Source organism: Helicoverpa zea, chromosome 11 (genome assembly GCF_022581195.2).
Source record: "Helicoverpa zea isolate HzStark_Cry1AcR chromosome 11, ilHelZeax1.1, whole genome shotgun sequence".
Lineage (NCBI taxonomy): Eukaryota > Metazoa > Arthropoda > Insecta > Lepidoptera > Noctuidae > Helicoverpa > Helicoverpa zea.
In genome coordinates this window covers 9776259-9790576 of record NC_061462.1, presented here as the reverse complement: position 1 = coordinate 9790576, position 14318 = coordinate 9776259, and the positions used below count along the sequence as shown (strand labels likewise).

The 14318-nt window shown below is 36.5% G+C and overlaps 1 protein-coding gene across 1 annotated transcript in view; it reads right to left on the bottom strand.

The window, feature by feature from the left end:
- Nucleotides 1–14318, bottom strand: part of LOC124634398 (progestin and adipoQ receptor family member 4) — an 86212-nt gene that overhangs the window by 50170 nt on the left and 21724 nt on the right. The gene's annotated exons all lie outside the window — the stretch shown is intronic.

The following is a 14318-nucleotide window of genomic DNA, read 5'->3' as shown; positions in this document are numbered from 1 at the left end:
ACATTGAATTGAATGTGCGAACAGAATATTAATCAGACTCCGATTTGCTTGAGGAGGTGGTGTCTTCATCATCATCTTCGCCTACATGTATAATTATATTATTATCAACTAGCTTCTGCCCGCGACTTCGTACGCGGATCCTGTCCTTTATGCCAGCGACTACGGGGTCAGCAAAATCAAAGATCTGAACCGTCTGATATTGAATTTTAAGGGCCCGTTGACTTGAAAACAACGGAATACGGATAAACATTAGAAACGTTCCATATATTTAATTAAATTGGACTAAACAAAACGCTGAGAACTGAACCGCAATAGGCGTGATCATAGGGATAAAAGTAGTGATTCTAATAAGTCTGCATTTAAGTTATGTGGCAAAAATGTTACACGTATTATTACGTAAAAAAACATTAAATAGATGACAAAGTCGTGGTGACTTAGTGGAAGTCGTGGTGGTTTAGTGGGTAGAGAACCAATCTCTCAAGTATGAGCGTGCGTCTTTGATTCCAGGTCTGGCAAGTGCCTGCCAGTGCAACTTTTCTAAGTTCGTATGTACTTTCTACGTATATTTTGGATACCAATAACCGTTATTTGGAGGGGATGTTAAACTGTAGGTTCCGGCTGTCATTGAACATTCTTGGCAGTCGTTATGGGTAGTCAGAAGCCAGTAAGTCTTACCAAGGTATGTTGGGTTGAGCGGGTAACCAGGTTGTGGAGGTCAGATAGGCAGTGGCTCCTTGTAAAACACTGGTACTCGGTTGCATCGTGACTGGAAGTCGACCATAACATAATTGGGACAAAGGCTCATGAGATAATAACGACAATAATAATGAGATATAGGCACCGCAGGACATCTGAGGCTGATGACGGGGAGTAGCAACCCCGCGGGGCTATACTATATGCTGAGTTCTCCAGGGAGAGTATCCCCCATCTCCGGCCGGTCGGAGTGAACCATGACGGGGGTAGGTCTCACGCCTCTGGCTTGGCTTGGCCGTCCAGAGTGGAGTCGCTAGAGCAGGATTAGTAGCCCTGCTCGGAGGGTAGGTGCCTCATGGTAAGCACAGGGAGCGCGTAATCTGTGTTTAAAGTCCGCCGAGGTATCCTCACGCTTCAGGTTCCCGGGGGCCCAGTAAGTGAGGTGGCGAGTCTCCACCTGCCATTTTTACATGTACCATTGACATCCACTAACATCCCATCACAAATAGCCCAAGTAGTTTCCCTCAATAGTTAGCAATAGTTTAGCACAGAACCGGGGATTGTCTTTTTTTTAACGACGTCCACCGGTGAATGTCCTTGGGTTCATTTCTATAGTGTATAAAGGGATAATCGACGGTATTGTGTCACCATTTCATTAAAGTTGTCTCAAAAGGGCTTCAGCGTGTTGGCTTCGGCCCCACGTTTGCCTCCCAAAAATTCGGAACTCTGTAGTCCCGAGGTCTGGAAGAGACATACAAAATAATAATGAGATATAACGCAACAAAGTCGGAGAGTGAGGGCTCGTGACGCCACGTCTAAGTATGTAAAATTTGTACTAAGCAGTGACTTAACGAAGCGTTGTTGTATCTTCGTTATTATTTGTTTGTGAGAGAGAGAGAAAAGAAAAATACGTGTCCATTATTTTAGGATAGGATTCATCATACCTATTTCATAACATTCATTTCTATACATTTCAAGTGTAGTATTGCTCTTGAAGTTTCATATCAGGTGTTCCAGATCTTCGATGTTTATACATCAATAGAGAGTGCTTATCAGATTGAACCACTTTTGCTAAAACGTCATATCTTCATATGCTATAGTCTAGCTGGACTCCTGGAGTTCCACATCAGGTGTTTTACACCTTCAATTTGTATAAGTCAACAGAGAGTGCTTATCAGATTGAACAACTTTTGCTAAAACGTCATACCTCTATATGCTATAGTCTAGCTGGGCACCTGGAGTTCCACATCAGGTGTTTTAGATCTTCAATTTGTATAAGTCAATAGAAAGTGCTTATCAAATTGAACAACTTTTGCTAAAACGCCATACCTGTATATGGTACAGAGAAGCTGGGCTCTTGGGGTTCCACATCAGGTGTTCCAGATCTTCAAATTTATTATCTCAACTAAAAATGCTCATCACATGAAACAATTTTTGCCATGGCACCATTTTTATATCTCTTATAGTTTTGTTGGTCTGTTGGAGTTCTGCATCAGGTCTTCAAGTTTCGAAGTTATATTATAGCCTATATGTTGACCAGGCTTAATACTGATACAACAAAGAAAAAATCATTGAAATCCGTTCAGTAGTTCCGAAGATTAGCGTGTACAAACAAACAGACATACAGACATACAGACATACAGACATACAGACAAACAGACAGAATTTTTTTTTTGGATTTGTGCTCCATTACTGTTTCTAAACCCCACCCAATTATTATTTTTTAAATATATTCAATGTACAGACACAGTTTTTTTACAGATTTATTATATGTATAGATAACAGAATCAATCCTGATATCTCGGTCTAACAAAAGCCGGGTAATCAAATAAAAACAGATCGAAAACACTTGAAAAACGTGGTCTATGCGCACGAAACGACAACGGACGACTGTTTTAGCGTCACAAAATGGCGGCCCATAACGCCATTTGGGGTTACCATTTTTAATCTAAGTATAAAAATGCGGTTTGGTCATAGTTTTATTTTTATATTTCATAAACGTTATAATTAAGTCTAGTCCATTATTTTCCAATTCTTAAAAAGAAAATCAAAACGTATTATTTTATATTATAACTGTATAAGAACAGATTACGATACTTGCCTGTTATTTTTAGCACAGCACTACAAAATATAAACCGCTGACATAACCTTGTAATAGCGCAGTATAGATTTAGAAAAATATTGTTTACCAAGTTATTTGACACTCAGTTTGGCACAAAATTATAACATTCATTGATTATTGATATAATAATGTTGTTTTAATGCTCCTCAATTGTTAAAACGGTAAACAACCAGCAAAAATATTTTTATCGTAACTGCAACGCCATTGCAAAGTTACGTCGTCAGTTCAATCGCGACGTGTCAGGAACGCATTCTCTGAATGGCCGAACTATAGCAACAGTAAAAGCTACCCCGCTCATCCGTTACTAGTGAGAATCACGCAAGCCCTGACATTGCTCTTGAAGTTCCGACCTCGCATGCAACCCAGTCTTATGTTAATTAGTTCAACTTTGACAGTGTTTGCAGTCTGTACTTAGTTGTGTGTTGATGTGATGTGTCAAGTTATTCATGAGCGTCTGTAGTTACATTGTTTTGAAGCTTACATTGATCGAAGGCGACAAAGTAAAAGTTCGTGTAAAGTTTTAGTTGATAATACTGCATATGTACATACATAATAATGTGTATATATAGTTCGGCCATTCAGAGAATGCGTTCCTGACACGTCGCGATTGAACTGACGACGTAACTTTGCAATGGCGTTGCAGTTACGATAAAAATATTTTTGCTGGTTGTTTACCGTTTTAACAATTGAGGAGCATTAAAACAACATTATTATATCAATAATCAATGAATGTTATTACGTCGTCAGTTCAATCGCGACGTGTCAGGAACGCATTCTCTGAATGGCCGAACTATAATATGCAATATAATAAGCATAGATTACTAAATAGTTAGGTACGTAACAGATAATTAACTCCTTACGAATATCACCATCCCTATTGTTTTAATACCTTCATTTTTGGGAACAGTCTTTGACTGTTACTACAGACTTATTTAACGATTCGCCTCAGAACAAAATTATGAATTTCCTCAAGCGTATTAAACCGGCACCAACAATGGTGATCGTGAATCCACTCGCCAATCGTAAAAACTCGACAAACTTCAGTCCTTTACACACAAAGACGGAGGAGTTTCATTCATTTCTTTCACATATCCCACGAACCTCTGCTTTGTTCGCGATTCCACATCAAAAGAGCAATAGTCATTAATTTTTCTTTTATATTTTCGCAGACTTTAATCTGGTATCGAGTTGGAGCGGCCATGTTAGTGACGTCACACAGATAGGGCTTAACAAAGGCATCATGACTGACAATTTTCTGACACAGAAAAAAATCGAGGAACGAAATTATATAAGATTGATATCAACGTGGTTTTGAACTGTCATGACGTAATTTTCTGTGAAGAGGGCTATTTTGAAGACGAGCCCGTGATCTAATTTGGGTTCAGCGATTTAGGACATTGAATTTTTTATCATTATTCATACCTTTGTAACTATTGTTTGCGTCGAGATTGAGTTCTTGAGATAATGGAATTTTTTTCTTTGATGAATAACAATATTAATTAAATACTAAGGCTTATATATTTAAAGCACACAAAAGAAAACTTTTGTTCGTGTAACGTGGATGATATTCAACAGCCGTGATGGATTCACCAACCAAATTAATATCGAATTCAATTAATTGATGTTTAAACAAATGTATTCCCATAATAGTAGAGTAACCAAAACCGCCAATTAATAGGCCTACAGAGCAACAGGTAACCTTTAAAATGACAACGTATAATTAGCTGGTACGTAAATATAGACACGAAGTCATTCGGGCGAGCTATCGTTTTGACTAAATTACATGGTAATTAATACAATCAGACAAGTGGTAAGTGATAGTCAGCTACTCTGATTGCTTAATAATGTTACCACAAACCACTAGAGTTCACTAGATAGTGATTTAATCACCTTTTATAAAACAAAAGTAAAGCTATTTGCTCCGGAATTGCCCTTCTCCCCAGTGTGCAATATAAATGAGCAAGGGCGATGCAATAATGCTTCAGCGAATACTTACAGCGTTTCAAATAAACAGCTTTATTCTCAAAGTGAATTACTTATTATTTTGAAAATTACATTGTTATTTTGACTGTGAATTTCTGAAGTGTGATGCATTTTGCAAACAGCTTTTGGATATTAGGTAGATTAAGTTTCATATGATTTAGTTTGGTCAGTAACAAGCTAAGAATTTAGGTTTAAAGATATTTTATTCTCAAAAAAGACACAGTCACTTACATGAGAACAATAAACAACTTATCTATTATTATTAATTATCTATATAAATAAAAATGAATTGATGTTCGTTAGTCTGATTAAAACTCGGAAACGGCTGGGCCGATTGAGCTGATTTTGGTTTTAAAATGTTTGTAGAGGTCCAGGGAAGGTTTGAACGATACGAAGTTCGCGGGATCAGCTAGTCTTATATATATAAAAGAAAGTCGTGTTAGTTACACCACTTATAACTCAAGAACGGCTGAACCGATTTAGCTGAAAATTGGCAGGGAGGTAGTTTAGGGCCAGGAGAAGGACATAGGAGTTTTTGTCACCATCCACCTACGGCAAGTAGTTACCTCGGGACGCGGGTGAAACCGCGGGCGGAAAGCTAGTATCTAGTATAAAAAAAACTTCGAGTTCGTCTATACATAATTGCCTATTGAGTGTTGCATTCATTCAAGACATTCAAATAATTTGGTCAAATGCTTTGCTATTATATTATATATTTAATTTAAGTAAATACCAATTCTCTACGGAGTTCAATACTTGTTACTGAGAATTTTATTGAAATACCTACCTTTGATTTTCTTGTCACTTTTTGAATGGGTTCTTCTTTGTCATTTGAAGTCAAAAGCTCAATTCAGAAAGCACATCCTTTTCATCATTCAAGCCTTGGATGCTGTTTCTAAGCTTCGTGTCAATACAATACAAACCATGTGAAGAATTTAATTTTAACACGCCATGGTTCCGTGCATGCAGTCCGTTTCTATCGGGAGTGGATAGTGACGTCACAAGCCGCGTGCAGGGGTGTACCTGAATATTTTACTCACAGTTATGGCTAACTCCAATGGCGTGACACCAACCCATTTGTGGAACATTGATTGACAGTTCCATTCAACGATTTGGTTCTAGGAAAGTAATCTATTTGTTTGCAAAGGAGTTAATACTGGTGTTTATTTCAAATGATTGTTGTTTATATATTGTACGCACTAGGTATTAGAGCTAAAGCTGTAATGACAAAGTCATTACGCAACTGCCGTGATTTCCCAAGGCGCACAAATTCTTAAATAAACATGTCAGATTTCCCTAAGCACCAACCAAGGTAATTTACAATGTCAGAGTTTTCTTTAATACCATTAACAACATCTGTAAGCCCATCCCATTCATTATTCAGACCAAAACGCAATATAACTATCATTAAATATGAAAAATGGCGGCCGTTTCCCGCCAACCCTGTTCTCCACTTCACTTTATTAGATCCGAGCCTGTCAATAATAATTTGAATGTAATGTATTACAGAGTATCGGTAATACTTATGAAAATTTACGACCCTGTGCTGCATACGTTGTATAATACAAAGTTCTTCGTCTTACAAAATAGTTGAGTTCATTTTACTGTCCTTTTACGATTTTTATAGTATCCACTTACATCAATGCTGTGCTTCTACAATCTACATTGTACTGGAATCGCGACTTTTGATCTTTGGAAATATATTCATGGAATTTCGTGAATTGCTTTAAGTAAATATGTGTGTGTGGAACAACGAAAAGTTATATACTATTATCAATATTAAAAGTTATATATTAATATCAATATTACTTTTTGTTTGTTATGCTTATTATTATGTAAATACACTTCATTTAGTTATGAATTCAATATATTTTTATATGAAAAAAGTAAAAGATATTACAAGCATAAAGTTAAGTACGGAAAATATGTACGCACATAAAAAGTTAAAGTTTTTATACTAAGCACATTCATAAAACAGTAAATTGAAAATGCGCAATGTATCAACATAAGGTTAAAAAGGAGTCCTGCTGGACGGCAAATCAACGATTTTAAAAAAATGTCATTTGAACATTCATTAAAATAAATGTCATTTTAAGATCACTTTGGGCAGTGGTCGTAGGCATTTGGTCATACTCAGGAACAATTTCAATTGGTTATTTGAAACGCCATTACATTACATTTGTATGTATGTATGTGCAATTCTGTAATGTAACAGAAATTGTAAACGGAATAAGAAAATAATGTTCTTAATCTTTTGAATCCAAGAGCTAGATTCTGAAGGCAACTCCGAAACGAAATCCATAGATTCTAAAACGCTTTAAGATTACAAGACCCATTCAAAAATTCAACAGGGTCCCTCAAACTACTTAAGTTCCCAAGTTCTCACTGGCTTACTTAAACATTTCTAGCGCACATTTAAATTTAGTTTCAGCTCAGCGACAGTCATGTCATGTAGGTAAGGGGATTTCTTAAAAAAAAAAATAGAAAATAATATATATAAAGGGACTTTTAGGGTGGTATTTATACAAGCTGTTGATTTGCATCCGTGCCATATTCAAGGAGGTAATTATGCTAATGATTCTCGACCCAAATCAATAAAAAAATTGGTACGTAATTTTTTTTCTTTAATTTTTTTTCGGAATTCCGTAAATGTCATCTAGCCTTATTTAAACTTGGCGCGTATGTTACTGGCGTTAAAACCGTGCTGCACCCTCACACAAAGCATACGCAACGATCACTCATAAATTTCATTCATAAAATTGGATTACTTCGGAAATACCACGACATTACAATGACAAAAAAAGCAGTGCATATTAGTTATTTCCCATCTACTGTAATTCCAATCGATTATTTACGTATTGTATGTCCTCCTCCTGAACTATGGCACAAATGCAAATCAACACCTTGTATGCCAATTATCAAATTATGAAGCATTTTCTTATTTTTGCAAATTAAGTATTTTATACGTATATGAACGAAATCAATAAAATAATACTTAATGCATACTTGCCCCATCTCGTCAGAAAAATTGAGTGCAGAGGTGTTAGGTTTAGGGTTAATAGGTGTTAGGGTTAAAATTTTCAAATAGTTTGCAACACTCCCTAAGACATCACGTTGGCCGTTACGTCTTACCCGGTATTTCCGTCAAATCCTCATTAGTTATTCAGGAGAGCACACACGAACGGTCCCAGTTTTGTCGGCAACAGTGTGTACATAGCACTCGTGTATTCCCGGAGCAAGTTGTGGATCACTGTGGCACAGAAGTTGGGAACACACCGTCACAATATATTACATTGTGACGGTGTGTTCCCAACTTCTGTGTACGTCGAATGAACTTGCTTCTTAATTTTCTTTGTTAGGTGTGTTGAAGAAATATGTGCGTTTCACTTCTTTGTTGAACTGTACTGAGGAAAACCACAATAAATAATGTAAATTGTCAATATTTCTACTTAACAACTTCGGTCCCCATTCAATTTATTATTAAAAAGAAAAAAATGGCAAAACTGTACAACAAATATTGGGCCTCGTTTCTTAATATCGCCCCAGGGAGCAACAGTCGGAGTTTCTTATCATTTCCAGCCAGTACCTGCGTTATTCAAAACAAACAAAAGTATTTCCATTTCGATGGAATGAATGAAAAAGTTTATCAGCATTTTACTGTTAGTTTTCACCTTTTTTAGACCCTTGGAGGGACCATTGAGGCGTTTTTCGTTGCTATCAAGATTATTTTGTCAACAACAAGAACTTTTAAAACATATACATTTAGTTATTCTAGAAATAAAGTGCTTTCTCTCCGTAGAATTTATCTAACCGCACTTGAACCTGTAATAGTCGTGAATAATGAGTACTAGCGGCTTAGACTTTAGATGATATGTTTTAAAGCTCAAGTTTACCGCTTAATAACTTACGCAGTTTGCAAAGTAATTAACGTGGCGTACGTAGAGGTCCTGTGGGGCTCAGCTTAGATACTCAGCGTTGATCTGATCGATAGACTTACGAAGCTGGGCTAGACGTGGTTTGGTCCTACTTTTGTGTCTTATGGCCCGGCTACACGCTCAGTCTTGCCTGCGAGCATGCCTGTACAAACCTGTTTGCGCAGGTAAGCGCGCGCGTGTGGACGGCGAGACGGTAGCTCGCGCAGTCTTAAAAGCGCGGCTTGTGCGATCGTCGACATGCTGAAGATTTGGACTGCGCAAACTTGACTTGCACGGTTTTACTTGAACGTGTGGCCGGTTATTCAAGCCGCGCAACAGTCCGACGTAATTATTATAATATCGAAATTTTGTAGGTAAACGTCGTCGTCGTAAAAATGAGTGATATTAGAAATTATTCTAAAGAATTTTTAACCCAATTCATACATCTGTACAAATCAACTAGGGACTGCACAGTTAGTTCGCACGAGCTTACCTGCACCGTATGGCCACTACACGGTGTTCCGTCTTTTTGCACAGTCATGAATGCACAAACCGGACTGCGCAGGCAAGACTGAGCGTGTAGCCGGACCATTAGATTTGTGAACAAATGAGTTATTTTTGCCCAATCACTAAACATTTTTAACTATGATTGTTGCTTTGCGTCATTTCATATTGTTTACCAAACTACTGCGAGGCGAGGACTTTCATGCGGTTTTCACCCTGAAGTAAAGTGATCATATTGTAAGTGAAGGTTTAGGTGTATTCGTATACTCACAGCCGCAGCTAATTGATCGTCAATTGTTCTTACTATGTAGTGTACATAGGTATGATTACTTCTGCACTGTTAAACCAAAGAAAGCCTTTTAATTATATGAAAACTTTTCTCAATAAAACCGGCTTGCATAGTAAAAGTGCATTTATTTGTTTATAGGTCAAGTTAAACGGTCCGTGCCAATTGCCGGGCCGAACGTATCCGGTTTTTATCCGCACCGAACTGAATGCGAATCGATGTGGAAGACGAAGGCGGAATTGTGTCTGATATTTCCAATTCAATATTGTAAAAATTGAGGGGAACTGTTGGTATTTTCTTTAATTTCTACACGGTTGGATGTAACATCTTTACATGGTCTAGCGTTGTATTGGACACAAGTTGAACACTTTAGCAAGTATAATATACGCTTGCCTTCTTTCTATTAAATCTTTCGAAATTTATCTGACTTTGTGACTATGAATGAGCATACAACTTAATCGCAAAAAGCATTATTTTATATCAAGAGAATCAGAGACTAATTAATTCAACCCTTTCAACCTAGCCAGATCCTAGGATTAAAGCGATCGAAAGAAAAGATTTTCAGACAAGCTCTCGAATATAATGTAAAAGAGATTCAAATTGTTTTAAAGTTATTTAAATGCTGACCACTGAAATACACAAACATTTGATGACGATACCCTTAAACTTATTGTGGTCGGATTTATTTTAACACAACACGTGGGGCGCGTTTATAAAGGTCACTACAGACAAATCCCCGCAACCGCAGTCACAAACGCAATTTGTGACAATGACAACCTATTCTGTAACATGTTTTCACACTGGCCACGTATCACCACGGATTAGAGAAGAAAACTAACGGTCATACGCGTTTATTTTTGTTTTTCTGTTTGTAAAAAAGACCAAGTAATTCCATGAAAGGCTCTGATATTAAATCATGAAACAGGTTTGATAATCACAGGATTTGTAGGAATATAACTGGGTTGTGCCGTCCACGTTACTCGAGAATCGATACCAATTTTAAATGTTTCGCAATTTGTTTTGTAAAAACGTTTTTCTAGATTTTATGTCACACGACAATTCCAACAAGTACAGTCCATTTCTATATCAAATAGAAAATAAAAGATATTTTACGTTTAAAAGTCCCAGCCTCACTGGACTTATTAAAATCCGACGTCGCGTCCCCAACGCTCAATCGTTTTGTAAAAAAGTTTTCATCCACATGCCTTTTCCATTTAATGTTCCCACAAGGTTTATAGCATTAAACCTTATTTATTATGCTTATTGAATACCGTAATCCGAATTATACGTTAATAAGACCACTTGTTACTTCTGAAAATAATATGGTAATGTAGAACTGTGGAAATAAGGTTTTCCACGCACGACTTTCTGCCGTGATTCCGTTTTGTCTTCTATTACGTTTTAAAACTTTACATTGTGCTTACTAATGTAACATTCTAAGATAAAAGAGTATATCGTTTATCTTCTTGAAGAGAGATTTAAGAAGCGAGTGAAATGTAACTAAAAATATACAGACTATTTGTCTGGAAGGCTAATTTTGCAATTTATTTCTGCCTTAGCAGCTACTCAAATGGAGAATCAAAAGAAAAGGTATTACTTAGTTTCAGATTTCTATAAACACACGTTATTGATTTGAGTATCAAGATTTAAGTATAACTCGATTGCTAAACACGACTTCACAGGATGTATATTATAAAACAATTTGAATTTTTCGGTACTCCATCACGCTTAATTTTTTGAAACACGTTCGTTATCCTCTCCCCCACTTTGCATACATAATTTAAAATATTCCGAAATATCAACACAACTGAGGAGATTATATTGTTATATTATGGATGAACACCAATCCAAATTCGCCATTTGTGTGAACGTGTAACACAATTTTCGACTTTAGCAACAATTTCCCAAAGTTGATTTTAGGATGACGAGGGTAAACAAAAAGGGCTTAACGTTATCTCCTTCCATTACAAATTGGACTATGTGTTACTGCAATAAAGTTTAATATCCCAAAGCATGACAGTACTGAAGAAGCTGATGATATGAGTTTCAGTAACAGTACGTAAATATTTAGCGTGCTGTGTTTTGGGCTTGTAGTTAAAGTGGCTCGTTTTGCCGGCTTTAACATAGCATGTTGTAAACATGTGTTCGTTGAAGCAAACTAGGTGTGTTTACTTTATATAATGTATTGTTTTTATAATAATATTTATATACCTAAATATTGACATAATTGAAAGCCGTTAAATGTAACGGCTCTGTAATATTGGCCTTTATTGACCTTGGCCGTTATTATTGTTAGGAAAAAATACATATCTTTTTAGATTGAAAAAACTCTTATATTGTTTACTTGGCAATTTTTTTACCATCATAAACGCAGTAGGTAAAATTTTGTTTCTTCTTTTTGTAAATTCGGCCCACTTATGGAGCCTTATAATCCAATTCCAAAATACTATTAACTATATACATATCAACGTATATCGGACTCCCTTAGAACATCGTTGGGACAATCACCACAGACTGCATGATTCATTAGTGGCGACCTCTAGGCGCTCGAGACTGAACTATTCAGTGTAATGAAGCTCTTCTCAGTTGGCACACGGCTTTAAGTGTCCATTCCAATCGCTCCGTCGTTGTATATTCTGCAGTTCATTTGTAAATGTAATGCTATTAAATTGGTGGTATTTTTCTTTTAAGTGTTGAACTTAAAACTGAAAAAAACCTTTCTTAGGTTAAGGATTAATAGGCGTATTAGTGATCTTAGTCTCTGTAAAAATTAGGTTTTGGTTCAAAGTTAAAGACCCCAATTTTTTTTCAATAGGTTTTTTTTCTGAACCCTGAACCGTGATATTAAAACTAGTTGAAATTTTCACAGAAGATGTATTTTGACGCTAAAACAACAGTTGAAAACTGGAATATAAGTATTTTTAGTGGCAGATAAAAGTACGTAGCCCTTCGTGGCTGATAAACTAGGACTACTTACACTATCAAAGTCGCAGTCTAAACAAAGCAAAATGCAAAATGTAATGTTTCACACATTCACGAGTTTTTATATGTCTCGCGTGACATGCACGCTAATTGCCTTACGTGTTCAGCATAAACCACAACGTCTATGAATGTGCTCTTGTAATGAAGGATATTAAAACCTTAAACATTCGTCAACTGTATAAAAAAAGACAATAGTTAAAACAAATGAAAAATAACGAACGAGATAAAAAGAAAGGTATATGGTTATATAGTCTTATGTGCATGTTAATTAATAAAATAATTTCAAAAATTTACGCGCAAAATTTTCCCCGGAATCGTTTCGTATTTCAAAATTAGAAGAAAGAGGTCCATATCGAGCACTAGCTTTTAATTTTTTTTTTGTTTCTCTTCCCAAGAATTAAAAAGTACCTAACTGGAGTTTGAACCAAAGATGACGAAGTAAATTTTCGAATTTAATTAGCATTGACTTTTAATTCTAGCTAAGTTCAACTTAAACAGAGTTAGTTAAGTAAGTATTGTACCTACACCTACATAATGCCAAGTCAATGTTTGAGGATGAAACCTTTGATAATATCCACCTGGCTTGATTCTGTACAATGTTCTCTGCGTAGGAGGCACTGTCATTACCTTTGCTCATACAAGTACTAGCACCTACGTACATAGTTAGCTCTTGTAATATTTGCACGCCTTTCGTGAGAGACAAAATTAACATAAGTTAGTTAATGTAGCTAGTGTTGCGTATTTTTCTTTTAATTTTATGTACGTACATATATGGCCTGATTTCCCGCATATGGCCTAATTAGCTGCTATATGCCTCGACAGTACCTATTTTATTGAGGAAATAAATATGCCATGTTGTCTACGTAGGTTATTTCAAGTCCCATTCATACTTCTGAAAGTAACGTATCAAATTGACATACTTTGATTATGACGAATATAGATGCCTAACTTAGATGGAGATGTGACCTAGAAAAACAATATCACTGTCAATTCATGTCAATGAACAACAATCCTGAAATAAATTTTCAGAGAGCTTGGCGTTTTCCGTGACATACATTACAGACGGAATATTATACAGGAGTTAATCTCGGGGAGAGGCATTTGTTAGTATATAAGGACTGAATACTGCGATCGACAACCTGTGGGCGGATGGACAGACAGATAAATCTGACAAATTACCTGACAATTGCAAGGATAGAATGGTAATTTTATGTCAATTGAGGATAAATGTACTGTTTAAGATAAATGTACAGGTACACCTTTGGTAAAAAAAAAACAACTAGAATAATAATAATATTCATCAGGTAGGCTGCCTGCCGGGGCTGCGGGTTGTTCGAAAGAGGTACCACCGCGGCCCTAGCACATAAGAAGGCCTACGACGGAACACGACGGCTTTTAGTCAGTAAGAGTCTGACACTCCCTCACCGCTGCTAACCCACAGCGGGAGGGGTCATTTGATGATTTTTTACGTCGTTAAAAAAAAAAAAAGGTAGTAATTAGGCTACTTCAATTTCAAAATACGAGTGATCAAAAATATCCTACCTATCCCTCTCTTCTCTATTTACCTATCCATACACAAATTAAAGACGATAAATGCACCTGACCTCTTCAGATCAACGTATAAGTACCTATTCAACCACTACATAATATAAAAACAGAACAAATATAACGCAGAAATACATCTGCGTATAATCCCCGTATCTGTCAACGTCAGTGGGTGTACACTGTACATTCATGCATATCTGTTTCGGACAGGCGATGGCGCACCTTCGTCCGGGTATAGCCGGGTAAAATGGCCGAATAACGCTCAGTTAACCTGTCAGGCGTCCGCTTG